This window comes from Coregonus lavaretus (genome assembly GCF_964263955.1).
Source record: "Coregonus lavaretus genome assembly, chromosome: 32".
NCBI classification, from domain to species: domain Eukaryota; kingdom Metazoa; phylum Chordata; class Actinopteri; order Salmoniformes; family Salmonidae; genus Coregonus; species Coregonus lavaretus.
This window is the reverse complement of record NC_140019.1, coordinates 13022360-13036610: the sequence shown is the minus strand read 5'-3', so window position 1 is coordinate 13036610 and position 14251 is coordinate 13022360. Positions and strand designations below refer to the sequence as shown.

General features: G+C 43.6%; 1 pseudogene across 1 annotated transcript; it reads left to right on the top strand.

Moving 5' to 3' along the window:
- The first annotated feature begins 408 nt into the window (after positions 1 to 408).
- LOC311107709 (transcription initiation factor TFIID subunit 7-like) lies at positions 409 to 13398 on the top strand (annotated as a pseudogene). Its single transcript has 12 exons — positions 409 to 418; positions 1280 to 1362; positions 2706 to 2788; positions 3147 to 3229; positions 3482 to 3602; positions 3755 to 3813; positions 5250 to 5319; positions 5943 to 6048; positions 6705 to 6899; positions 11974 to 12086; positions 12750 to 12809; positions 13351 to 13398. The product of its transcript is annotated as a transcription initiation factor TFIID subunit 7-like (transcript).
- Positions 13399 to 14251: the final 853 nt, after the last annotated feature.

Here is a 14251-nt window from a genome sequence, read left to right as displayed (position 1 = left end):
GAAATATGATACCCGAGTTTCCCACTTGTATCAGAAATACGCTAATAAATTACGTTCATTTTAATTCGAATGTCACAGTTACCGACATGACGTGAACGCGGCATTCAGCTCGGACTTTCCCACTTGGAAAGTACCGAATCAACCAATAGGATGCTCTACGCAAATTCTAATATTGAAAGCACCATGAAGCTTCATTCCAGCACAATTAGCTGCACCTATCTTTTCCTTCCTTTGCAAAAAATAAATACATTACATTTTAGAGTTTACATAGGTTTCCACAAGTTAGGTGCTGGTTATTGCTTTTATCATATAATTTTGTAAAGATTCTACCACTTATATATTTCTGATTCGCTAAAGTACGTATGAAAGGGGCTAGGGGTCGGTTTGGAATGCTACCGTCCTGCTCCCATGCCGTCCAGTAGGTGGCGGAATGCGACGTTTGAATTTTAGGTAAGACCTAATTAAAGAAGAGTTTTCCGGTTTGCTGTGTTGTTTTTAGCTGTGTGCATCGACAAGGCTATTTATTTTTCATGTCAAAGTAGTCACCATGCAGAACAAAAAGTTTTGTTGACATGGAATATTAGTACGTTCATCTTCGGTGAAGCTACGTATTGTTACTAGAAATTCTCAGACAGCTAACGTTACAGAAACTAGCCAGCTAACAATACTGAAAAAATATATAAACTCAAAGATTTTACTGAGTTACAGTTCATAATAAGGAAATTAGTCAATTGAAATAAATTCGTTAGGCCCTAATCAATGGATTTCACAACTGGGCAGGGGCGCAGCCATGGGTGGAGCCAGGCCAACCCACTGGGGAGCCAGGCCCAGCCAAATTTTCTAAAACGACGTTGAGGCGGTTTATGGTAGAGAAATGAACATTACATTCTCTGGCAACAGCTCTGGGAGACATTCCTGGAGTCAGCATGCCAATTGCACACTCCCTCAAAATGTGAGACATCTGTGACATTGTGTTGTTGGACACTTTTTATGCCACACCTGTCAGGAGGATGGATTATCTTGGCAAAGGATAAATGCTCACTAACAGGGATGTAAACAGTATGAAAAATGTATGCACTCACTAACTGTAAGTCACTCTGGATAAGAGTGTCTGCTAAATGACTAAAATGTAAAAATGTAAACATTGGGATGTTTTATTTCAGCCCATGAAACATGGGACCAACACTTTACATGTTGCGTTTATATTTTTGTTCAGTATAGGTAGCTAACCTACCATTAAAGTTGAATATTATTATTCTTATTATGCACTGATTTGCAGTGGGAAAGGTCAGTTCGGGGGGAAAAAACAAAGATGACGCACCACATGAGCTGGAGAGTCAATTTGTCCTGCAGCTGCCCACGGTAAGGAAAAGGATGGAATGGTTGTGAATAGATGGAGTACAGCAGTGGTTCCCAACTCTGGTCCTCAAGTACCCCCAACAGTACACATTTTTCTTGTAGCCCCGGACAAGCACACCTGATTCAATTTGTCAACTAATCATCAGGCCCTCAATGAGTTGAATCAGGTATGTTTGTCCTGGGTTACAACAAAAATGTGTGCTGTTGGGGGTACTACAGGATAGGAGTGACTTTTCGTAAGCGGTTAGGAGAGCATTTTAGCTAACCCTTTTCCTAACCTTAACCTAATGCTCCTAACCTGCTACATTTAATTATCCTAACCTGGGTAATGGCTAGAAGGGATCTAGCCCTTGATCATGACTCTGTTTCATTCCATTATGCATAAGTCATTGGACGAAGGCGTCTTCTGTAGGGGGGGTGGTTGTTAAGATCCCTGACGCTCAGTCTGAACATTAACATGCATCGCTTGTGGTACGGACCATATCTTTCATATCAACAATAAATCATTTGATAGAGTTGGTGTTCCCACTGGGCCATATCTCCATGTTACAGCTCCTGTTTATGGAAACAGACTGAAGACAAGAGGCGACCACCTGTGGTAATTAGCTATCTAGCTTGCTCCGAACACCTGTGTGTAAGGGTAACTCTGGAAGTGTAGCGGAAGTGTAGTTTCGTTGGATGGAGGCACCATAGCTGTATGGATGTGTGCAAAACTGCTACAATAAGTGACTGTGAGCCAGGCCTAATCGCCCAACATCAGTGCCCGACCTCACTAATGCTATTGTGGCTGAATGGTGGCAAGTCCCCGCAACAATGTTCCAACATCTAGTGGAAAGCCTTCCCATAAAAGTGGATGCTGTTATAGCAGCAAAGGGGGGACCAACTCCATATTAATGCCCATGACTTTGGAATGAGATGTGTCCACATACTTTTGGTCATGTAGTGTATCTTTTTTATTTGAAGGAATCTTTAATGCTGAAGAAAGATAAGGGCCATATGTTTCGAAAGCCATAGCGCAAGCGATGATTATTGAAGTTTCTAAATGTCAAAACGCAGCGTCGGGATTGTAGTTGACATGAGGCAGTCGTGGGCGAAGCTAATGGCTGAGAACTGTAAAGGTGGAATGCCGCTAGGCGGGATCCAGCTTTTGTCAAATTAACGTTTTAGCTAACCTAACCCTTTTAGCTAACCTAACCCTTTTAGCTAACCTAACCCTTTTAGCTAACCTAACCCGTTTAGCTAACCTAACCCTTTTCCTAACCTAACCCATTTAGCTAACCTAACCCATTTAGCTAACCTAACCCTTGACATGTATGTCTTTCTTATTTGCATTATCTCTGTCAAAGGAATATGCCTCAATGGTGAGACGGATTGCCCAGTCTAGCAGCATGAACCTCAAAGACAGACTCCCCATAGAACTGCACGGTAGGTCAAGCTCTATTCAACTCATTTATGGTCTAATATGTATTGAGCCTTCATGTGTTGGTAGTTCAAGTGTACCTTGTTGTCCTAACTGTTCACTCACACTATTACCACACTTTAATGTAGAAAGTTAGGCTTTGTAATTTGCATAATTCAAACAAGGATAATATAAAGTGGCCTCATTAATCATGCTGATGAAGCCATTTGAAACGAAAGTAGGAAGAACCTTGTTTAACCCTAAAGCTTATTTAATCATTTTGGTCCATATGAAGTTATTCAATTAAATCTCCCAGCATCACATCAGAGAATGTCCATTCCTTACCAGGCATGTAGGACATAGAGCATATGCATCTATAGTATAATAGTGGATCTGTACTTCTGGTGGATCTGCCCTGCATCCTGGAGTCTCTGAAAACAGTCCTTCTAGAAGACTGCTGACGTCTGTCAGGTAGGACAGGAAGGAGGCTCTCATACAAGCACCATATAAGAGTAGGATGGTGTATAAGGTGTCCCAGACCAGTTGTCAACTTCTGCAGTGTCTGCTCTAGGATTCAGACTGCCCTGTTCTACTATGTATTGTTAATGACCTCGCATAGTATCGTTTTTTGTAGACTTTTCAAGCATTCTAAAAGGTAGATTTTTCATTGCTCTTTGGTTTATAATGAATTGATATTCATTGACCCTGTTCTGTGTGCGGCAGATGCTGGTGTGCACTTTGGATGGAGACCTCTACCCTCCCCTGGAGGAGCCCACCGGTACTGTAGACCCCAAGAAGAAGAAGGTCAAAGACAAGGACAAGAAGTTTGTGTGGAACCACGGCAGTAAGTAGGCCTATATCGCCTCTGTATTGAAATTTGCTGAGTGTAGCACTTTGTAGCCCGGCTGCCGAGACTTAACGTCAAGCCTCAGCAGGTCTGGAAGTTTACTTTTTGATTGAGCTGTTAACTTTAAATCATAATGTTTTGGTCTCCAGTCACCTGCCCTCTAAAGAACACAAGGAAGAGAAGATTGAAGAAGATGGTACTGACATTTGTTTCCCCTTAAGCGCTCTCTCCCTTCATCTCGTGAATATTTTCTTATGATGATGCCTGGATCTCGTCCCAGGCCCTTTATTCAAACAACATAAAAAAAGCAACAGCAGCGGAAGTAAAAACTACGATTTACATATACACTGAACAAAAATATAAACACAACATGCAACAATTTCAAAGATTTTACTGAGTTACAGTTCATATAAGCAAATCAGTCAAATGAAATAAAACATTAGGCCTAATCGATGGATTTCACATGACTGGGAATACAGATATGCATCTGTTGGTCACAGATACCTTTAAAAAAAAAGTAGGGACGTGGATCGGAAAACCAGTCAGTATCTGGTGTGACCACCATTTGCCTCATGCAGCGCTACACGTCTCCTTCGCGTAGAGTTGATCAGGCTGTTGTTTGTGGCCTGTGGAATGTTGTCCCACTCCTCTTCAATGGCTGTGCGAAGTTGATGGATATTGGTGGGAACTGGAACACGCTGTTGATCCAGAGCATCCCAAACATGCTTAATGGGTGACATGTCTGGTGAGTATGAAGACCATGGAAGAACTGGGACATTTTCAGCTTCCAGGAATTGTGTACAGATCCTTACGACATGGGTCTGTGCATTATCATGCTGAAACGTGAGGTGATGGCAGCGGATGAATGGCACGACAAGGGGCCTTTAAGGTCTCGTCACGGTATCTCTGTGCATTCAAATAGCGATCGATAAAATGCAATTGTGTTTATCCATAGCTTATTTTACATTTACATTTTAGTCATTTAGCAGACGCTCTTATCCAGAGCGACTTACAGTTAGTGAGTGCATACATAACCCCACTGCCACCATGGGGCATTCTGTTCACAACGTTGACATCAGCAACCTGCCTTCCCACATGACGCCATACATGTGGTCTGCGGTTGTGAGGCCGGTTGGACCTACTGCCAAATACTCTAAAAAGACGTTGGAGGTGGCTTGTGGTAGGCTTGGCCCCAGTGATGTACTGGGCCGTTTGCACTACCCTCTGTAGTGCCTTGCGTTCGGAGGCCAAGCAGTTGCCATACCAGGCAGTGACGCAACCAGTCAGCATGCTCTCGATGGTGCAGCTGTATAACTTTTTGAGGATCTGAGGACCTTTTTGTTCAGTGTAAATAAAGGCCTGTCTTCATTTGTCCCAAAGATATGCATGAAAGCAATCTAACTCCGCTTTGATCGAAGTGACAGAGAGCGAGTGAGAGAAAGGATTCCTACTTTGTCTTTTGAATAAATCTTTAAGGTGCAGGGCCATATCGATTTGGCACGCTATTCTATTCGAAATGTGTTTGCTGGCACGTGGCCAGCCGTTCGCTCTGAGTGCAGTGTGTGTGTGCAGTAGTTTTGTGTGCCGAGGCGGTGTGTAGTAGTATGGAGGCCAGAAGTAAGTGTAACCTGATTTCCTCTGCAGTACATAGAGTCTCTCGGCGTGGAGAAGGTAAAGAGATTGCTACGTACCGACGCAGAGGCCGTTAGTGTCCGTATCCTTTTAGCTCACGCACTGGGGCAAACACACAGAATGACTTTGACACGTGCCTAAGACATACATTGTAAATTAAACACAACATAGCCTGTAGCTGTTGAGAGACCGGCGGGAGCCTACTTTCTGCTCGGCTGGGCCTCACCTGAACTGACTCCTGCTAATGTCTTAATGTCACCTGCACCAACACCTTCTCCTATTAGCACTGTAATGAAACGATAAAGCAGCAGGACAGAATAAGAGCACAGAACAGGGTACAGAAGGGGTAGGCAATCTTTGTTCCTGGAATGCCGCAGGATTTGGTTCCAACTAGGCACCACACCTGAACAACTGAGCTAATTGATCAGTTCAGTGGTCATCTAAATTCAAGACACCTAGTCTTCCAGGTTGGTTACATCAAAAACATGAAATGCCTGCGGCACTCCAGGACCAGGGTTGCCTACCCCTGGGGTACAGCATCAACATCAGAGTGCAGCTCCCTGAGTGTTGATTTAAGTGGACACTGGTACTTTAATATATCATTGTAGGCCCATAGTGAAGCCAGTATGTTTGTAACATGACATAACTTAATGAAAGCAGTGAGGTAGTGTTTGGTGTACAACGTTTCCCTAACCTGGTGTTCAGGCTGGGAGGTGATAGCCGAGGATGAGACCAAGGAGGCAGAAAACAAAGGCTCTCTGGTCAACCTGGACTCATCACCTGGGACATCAGATGGGGCATGGCTTCTCTGGTAATCACCATGGAAGTGGGCAAAACAAGCTCCTCTCACATAATAATACTTTAATATGGTCATATAGCAGATGCTTTGGTTCCATACAGAGTGGCTCATTATCCAGTTAATACGAGTTTATTCAAGCAATTGCAAGGGAGATCACACTCAGGATCATCCAGAGAGGAACTCAAAGGTTACAGATTCACAGTCATTATATACTTCTACACAAAGAGCTGCTTGCCTCTCCTAAGGGGAGGCAAGGTTACACGAGAGATAGCGGGACATGGCTCCACTTCTTTAAAGCATTGTACAAACAAGAACAGGTTCTAATCAGTTCTCATGGCCTACGCGACTAAGGTAAACAACAGTGTTTTTCCACTCTAGTACATACAGTAAGTATAGTACTCAAGCATTTACATAGCATTAGACTGTAACAGAACCATTTTGCCCCAACAACACCCATACAGAAGTTGGAACAAACAGTATGTCACATAACCTTACACTGCCCCACTCCCAGCGCAGTACAGTAGGCCATAGTGGGTCCATAACTGTCCTACAGGGAAGACTGTGTGTTGGTGGAGAGTAGTAACAGTAAGAACACTGAAAACAGAAAAATATATTTTCTTAACCAGATATTTGTATTTATTTGACAATGTATGTTTGGTTCCTTCCAGCCAAACGTGACGAGCTGAGGGAGATCTTCAACGACATCAGCAGCAGCAGTGACGAGGACGAGGGGGGCCTTCGCCGTGAGGATGAGGACCTGAACATCATGGACATGGAGGAAGACTTGGTTAGACAGCTCCAAGACAAACTCAATGAGTCATCAGACGGAGGCCGTGACGAGGCAGACCGGAACAACCTGATAGGTGAAATGAAAGAGGGAGAGGGGATGGGGAGAGAGTGGAGTGTATGGAGGGGAGGGGAGGGGGTAGATTGCAGTCATACATATTCAGAGGTTGGCATACTGTCTCCATGTTGGCAACTAAATATTCCTTGGCAATAACATTTTCAATCTATTCTAACTGGAGAGTGATTGTCTTGTAATTGGTATCAACGTGGCGCCTATCAGAATGATCTGTCTACGTTATTGGAATAGCAGCCAATGTGAGAAGAGGATGGGGGGGGGGCTGATATGTGGGTGTAATATCAGAACAGAAGCACCGCCTAAGGACGGACAGACAAGATCGGACATCAAATCACATTAACCACTCTTTATGTCCCCTTGTCAAAACGGAGGACGGCAATACCCAACCCTACACAAATGAGCTTAAGTTAGAATAAAGCTGAGTTTTCTGGGACAGACAGACGTCTCTATCCCTTCATCTCCAGTTATCTCCCCACTCAGAAGACTGACAGGTGCTCTCTCTCTTCCTGCAGCCTGGTTCGGTCACAGCTGGGCTAGCTCTCTCGCTCTGACAGCTCGGTGCACATTCACTGGCTCACATGGAGCTATCCGTCACACAGCTAATGCTGCATCCCAGTCCTGCAGCTTTCCGTTAATCTGTTGTTAGGCTGCCTCTTTTAATGGGCCAAAGTCTGGCTGTGACTGTCCACACACATGCCTGTGAACCTAGTGCCTTTAATGAGGAGCCCATGAAATCTGTACTACGTTTTTTTAAATCAATACTCTCACGGCTCGTGTCTGACGGTGTTTAATGAACGGCAACTAAGACTGTGGCTTTTAATGTGTACAGTGGGGGAAAAAAGTATTTAGTCAGCCACCAATTGTGCAAGTTCTCCCACTTAAAAAGATGAGAGAGGCCTGTAATTTTCATCATAGGTACACGTCAACTATGACAGACAAATTGAGAATTTTTTTTATCCAGAAAATCACATTGTAGGATTTTTAATGAATTTATTTGCAAATTATGGTGGAAAATAAGTATTTGGTCACCTACAAACAAGCAAGATTTCTGGCTCTCACAGACCTGTAACTTCTTCTTTAAGAGGCTCCTCTGTCCTCCACTCGTTACCTGTATTAATGGCACCTGTTTGAACTTGTTATCAGTATAAAAGACACCTGTCCACAACCTCAAACAGTCACACTCCAAACTCCACTATGGCCAAGACCAAAGAGCTGTCAAAGAAACCAGAAACAGAATTGTAGACCTGCACCAGGCTGGGAAGACTGAATCTGCAATAGGTAAGCAGCTTGGTTTGAAGAAATCAACTGTGGGAGCAATTATTAGGAAATGGAAGACATACAAGACCACTGATAATCTCCCTCGATCTGGGGCTCCACGCAAGATCTCACCCCGTGGGGTCAAAATGATCACAAGAACGGTGAGCAAAAATCCCAGAACCACACGGGGGGACCTAGTGAATGACCTGCAGAGAGCTGGGACCAAAGTAACAAAGCCTACCATCAGTAACACACTACGCTGCCAGGGACTCAAATCCTGCAGTGCCAGACGTGTCCCCCTGCTTAAGCCAGTACATGTCCAGGCCCGTCTGAAGTTTGCTAGAGTGCATTTGGATGATCCAGAAGAGGATTGGGAGAATGTCATATGGTCAGATGAAACCAAAATAGAACTTTTTGGTAAAAACTCAACTCGTCGTGTTTGGAGGACAAAGAATGCTGAGTTGCATCCAAAGAACACCATACCTACTGTGAAGCATGGGGGTGGAAACATCATGCTTTGGGGCTGTTTTTCTGCAAAGGGACCAGGACGACTGATCCGTGTAAAGGAAAGAATGAATGGGGCCATGTATCGTGAGATTTTGAGTGAAAACCTCCTTCCATCAGCAAGGGCATTGAAGATGAAACGTGGCTGGGTCTTTCAGCATGACAATGATCCCAAACACACCGCCCGGGCAACGAAGGAGTGGCTTCGTAAGAAGCATTTCAAGGTCCTGGAGTGGCCTAGCCAGTCTCCAGATCTCAACCCCATAGAAAATCTTTGGAGGGAGTTGAAAGTCCGTGTTGCCCAGCGACAGCCCCAAAACATAACTGCTCTAGAGGAGATCTGCATGGAGGAATGGGCCAAAATACCAGCAACAGTGTGTGAACCTTGTGAAGACCTACAGAAAACGTTTGACCTGTGTCATTGCCAACAAAGGGTATATAACAACGTATTGAGAAACTTTTGTTATTGACCAAATACTTATTTTCCACCATAATTTGCAAATAAATTCATTAAAAATCCTACAATGTGATTTTCTGGAAAAATATTTATAATTTTGTCTGTCATAGTTGACGTGTACCTATGATGAAAATTACAGGCCTCTCTCATCTTTTTAAGTGGGAGAACTTGCACAATTGGTGGCTGACTAAATACTTTTTTCCCCCACTGTATGTGGTTTTGATTGAATTCAATGGATTCCACATAACGTGTTTTCAGGCCATCTCCCTACTAATGAGAGCCCATGTGGGCCTCAGTCACTCAGCCTGGTCCTGGTGTTGGATTCACTTTCAATTGGCCTATTGCTGCCTTAAAGGGGCCATCTGCGATTGATACATTCCTTTTTGGACTTTTAAATTAAGGATATACAGTGCCTTCGGAAAGTATTCAGACCCCTTGACCTTTTCCACATTTTGTTACATTACAGCCTTATTCTAAAATGGATTAAATAAATAAAAATCCTCACCAATCTACACACAATACCCCATAATGACAAAGCGAAAACAGGTTTTTAGAATTTTTGCAAATGTATTAAAAATGAAAAACAAAAATACCTAATTTACATAAGTATTCAGACCCTTTGCTATGAGACTCGAAATTGAGCTCAGGTGCATCCTGTTTCCATTGTTCATCCTTGAAATGTTTCTACAACTTGATTGGAGTCCACCTGTGGTAAATTCAATTGATTGGACATGATTTGGAAAGGCACACAACTGTCTATATAAGGTCCCACAGTTGACAGTGCATGTCAGAGCAAAAACCAAGCCATGAGGTCGAAGGAATTGTCCGTAGAGCTCCGAGACAGGATTGTGTCAAGGCACAGATCTGAGGAAGGGTACCAAAAATGTATTGAAGGTCCTCAAGAATACAGTGGCCTCCATCATTCTTAAATGAAAGTTTGGAACCATCAAGACTCTTCCTAGAGCTGGCCGCCCGGCAAAACTGAGCAATCGGGGGAGAAGGGCCTTTGTCAGGGAAGTGACCAAGAACCCGATGGTCACTCTGACAGAGCTCCAGAGTTCCTCTGTGGAGATGGGAGAACCTTCCAGAAGGAAAACCATCTCTGCAGCATTCCACAAATCAGGCCTTTATGGTAGACTGTCCAGACGGAAGCCACTTCTCAGTAAAAGGCACATGACAGCCCACTTGGAGTTTGCCAAAAGGCACCTAAAGACTCAAAGACCATGGGAAACAAGATTCTCTGGTCTGATGAAACCAAGATTGAACTCTTTGGCCTGAATGCCAAGCGCCACATCTGGAGGAAACCTGGCACCATCACTACGGTGAAGCATGGTGGTGGCAGCATCATGCTGTGGGGATGTTTTTCAGCGGCAGGGACTGGGAGACTAGTCAGGATCGAGGCAAAGATGAACGGAGCAAAGTACAGTGAGATCCTTGATGAAAACCTGCTCCATAGTGCTCAGGACCTCAGACTGGGGCAAAGATTCACCTTCAAACAGGACAACGACCCTAAGCACACAGGCAAGACAACGCAGGAGTGGCTTCGGGACAAGTCTCTGTATGTCCTTGAGTCGCTCAGCCAGAGCCCGGACTTGAACCCGATCAAACATATCTTGAGAGACCTGAAAATAGCTGTGCAGCAACGCTCCCCATCCAACCTGACAGAACTTGAAAGGATCTGCAGAGAAGAATGGGAGAAACTCACCAAATGCAGATGTGCCAAGCTTGTAGCGTCATACCCAAGAAGACTCAATGCTATAATTGCTGCCAAAGGTGCTTCAACAAAGTACTGAGTAAAGGGTCTGAATAATATAATAATATAATATGCCATTTAGCAGACGCTTTTATCCAAAGCAACTTAGTCATGCGTGCATACATTTTTTTTTTTTGTGTATGGGTGGTCCCGGGGATCGAACCCACTACCTTGGCATTACAAATGCCGTGCTCTACTAGCTGAGCTACAGAGGACCATGAATACCTATGTAAATGTGATATTTCCGTAAATAAATTAGCAACAATTTCCAAAAACCTGTTTTTGCTTTGTCATTATGGGGTATTGTGTGTAGATTGATGAGGGAAACAAACAAATTAATCAATTTTAGTATAAGGCTGTAACATAACAAAATGTGAAAGAAGTCAAGGGGTCTGAATACTTTCCGAAGGCACTATATATATATATATATACCAATTGATTCTTTAAGAATATCACTTATTAGAATATCACTTAGTTCAACTGTCGTACCCCACTGGAACCCAAAATATAAGCTTGTTTTACTCCAACGTTTGTAAACAAAGTAAATGTAAACTAACACTAAAACATGGTTAAAACTAACATTTTAATATCATGGATGGTCAGTCTTTGCATCCATAGCTCTATGAATTAGAGAGTGGTTACATTTCTCCAGCCCCATCCCTCAGCTTTTCACCGAAACGGAGAACACTTTGTTATTGTTTCTACTGCTGATTCCTGGAGGCAAACTACCTGATTGCCGCAGGTTTTGATGGAAGAAGGAAGTGTGTCCTTTGTGTGTTCTGATTAGTGCAAATCAGAGGCCCTTGTTGGTTAATTCAATTTCAGTTGGCATGTAGCAAATGGCCGTGTCTTGGTGCTGCTTTGTGTGGAAGAGTCAGTGGGTTGAATCTCCATACAAGTTGCCTCCTTTTAATGTTTCCTTTCCCTGCTTCATACACATCTTAAAGAGGATCAAAAGAGGATCCAGCTTATTGCTTTCACTCAATGTAGATTTTAAGAGTGGAGACGAGGAATACACTCGATTCCATTGAGATATTGAGTAGCCTGTGTGTTCGTGAGGAAACCTAAGCAGTAAATGGTTCCTCTGTGTCTCTCCTCCCGTAGTGATGGAGTACCAGGTGCAGGTAGACTGTGTGAAGGCCAAGCTGAAGAAGACGCGCGCCCGCGAGAAACAACAGGAGGACCTCATCATGAAGGTGGAGAACCAGGCACTGAAGGTGAGCTATAGACACAACTTTTACATGCCATTTGTGTCATTTAGCAGAGTGAGACGACCACAGACTGATTCATATAGGCCTTCAAAAATAAGTCTTAGTAGAAGACTCTTTCACTCAAACACACACACTGACACACACTCTCACACACGCACACACATACAAACACACTGAGGCAACCTCGGAGGGAGAAGTATTTATGTGGAATATAACCATTCTAAACTACTGCGTGTAAAACTTCAGACCGCAGGGCAACTCGAAGATGTAATTTTTTTAGAAGGCATAAATATTACATTTCTGCCATCAGCCGTTTGTGCGTTCCTCGTGGGAAAAAAAAGGTATCAAAATTCATACATTTAATTCCGCCAACTGCTCTTCGGGGCAGATTTAGAACGTGTGAGACACGGGCAGACTCGAGGCTTGTTTTACCATGTCGTTTCAGCTCTCTGCTCGGCTGGCTGAGTTCTCTATCTTCCACCATTATTATCCCAGCCACAGGAAAAGGTCACGGGCATCTGACTGGCATTCCAAATGGCCTTTCTGTCAGGTGAAAGATACGCTCACTACGAGCAATGGCACGACGGCAGGCTCCAATTTCAAACATCAAAACAAGCTAAGCGAACTGTCTAATGCTGAGTCAGACTAAACTCCGCTCTTATTTAGCAGAACCGCTTTCAGGCTCTGCTCAGTGAAATCATTCATCAGGAGGAGAGCGAGATGGAGCAGGTAAGGTTGGCTGAGCAAGACGGGAAGGTGCATTTAAAACCACATCAGTTTTATGCTCTTGTTGGTTATGATTGATAATGTTTTTATTTGGTATTAAGCAGTATTTTCTATAAAGGAATGTAAAGGGGAAAGTATACTGTTGCTACATTACAGTGCAACTAAGACGTTTGAATTGAATAGACAAACAAGCACACCAAAACGTTTTTTATACGAAGCACTTTATTGAACTACCATTGACTTCATCTAGCAACTGAACATCCTTACAGATCCAATGACGAGGGTTTTCTTTATTTCCAACATCCAAGTCAATTCTTTGACTCAATCGATCTTAATTAGAATTGTCAAGAGCTCTTAACACCAATCCAAGTATCTGTATTCAAGTCTTGTCTCTGTCTTCACATCAGCTTGTTTTGCTGTTTGGATTGACAAATGAATGGTATAGGAATAATGTTGGAAGATGTGCTAATCATCATCCACTTAGCCTACTAATTACACCCGGGCATTAGGCATCAATCAACCCTCCCAATCTCTGCTCCAACAGCTGGCCTTCTTGCTTCAGGAGCAGCTGGACTCACTGATCGAGATGTGACCCAAGTGACCACCAGGGGGCAGCCAAGTGTCAAATGGGTACTGTGAGACCGACTGGGGAAGAGAGAAGAATCAACTGCCACCATTGAAAGAGCTCTTCTCCTTGACATACAGTGTCCTTCCATTATATATTTTCCCTTTCGCCTCCAGACATCATGGACTTGTTGGAGGATTCAGTGTTTTCTGTTTTTGTATTATTGTTATTTTATTTCTGCTATCTTAAAGTGTTAATAGGTTTATAGAATGATGAAGGTTGGTAGATCTCTATGAATTAAACCCTTTGTTAAACCATTGAATCGTGTGTCTGTGTTTGACATTTCCTAGTGACAGATCAACACTATCTCACCTCATTTGTGGTCCTCTGTAGCTCAGCTGGTAGAGCACGGTGCTTGTAACGCCAAGGTAGTGGGTTCGATCCCCGGGACCACCCATACACAAAAATGTATGCACGCATGACTGTAAGTCGCTTTGGATAAAAGCGTCTGCTAAATGGCATATTATATTATTATTATTTGACCTAGCAATGGAAACCACTGAGTCTGACTATACCAATTACAGAGGCAGAGTAGTTTGTCATCAACCCCTGTTGACTAGACAATGGTCTCCCACATTCTCTAGGATTACCCTCCTACCTTCTAGAAAGATTTTCTTCCACAGTGATCCCGCTCTGCCTCGCCCTCACATGTTCCCCTGGTCACCCGCCTCTTCAATTTACAGGGGATTATTCTGAGGATTTGGGGGGCAGGGGATGGATTAGCATGCCCAGATTAAAGTGGCCATCTTCAAACCCTGGTAATCCAGCCATCTGTCAGAGAGCAGGAGGACTGCACCGGGCTGCCTCAGAACGCCAACAC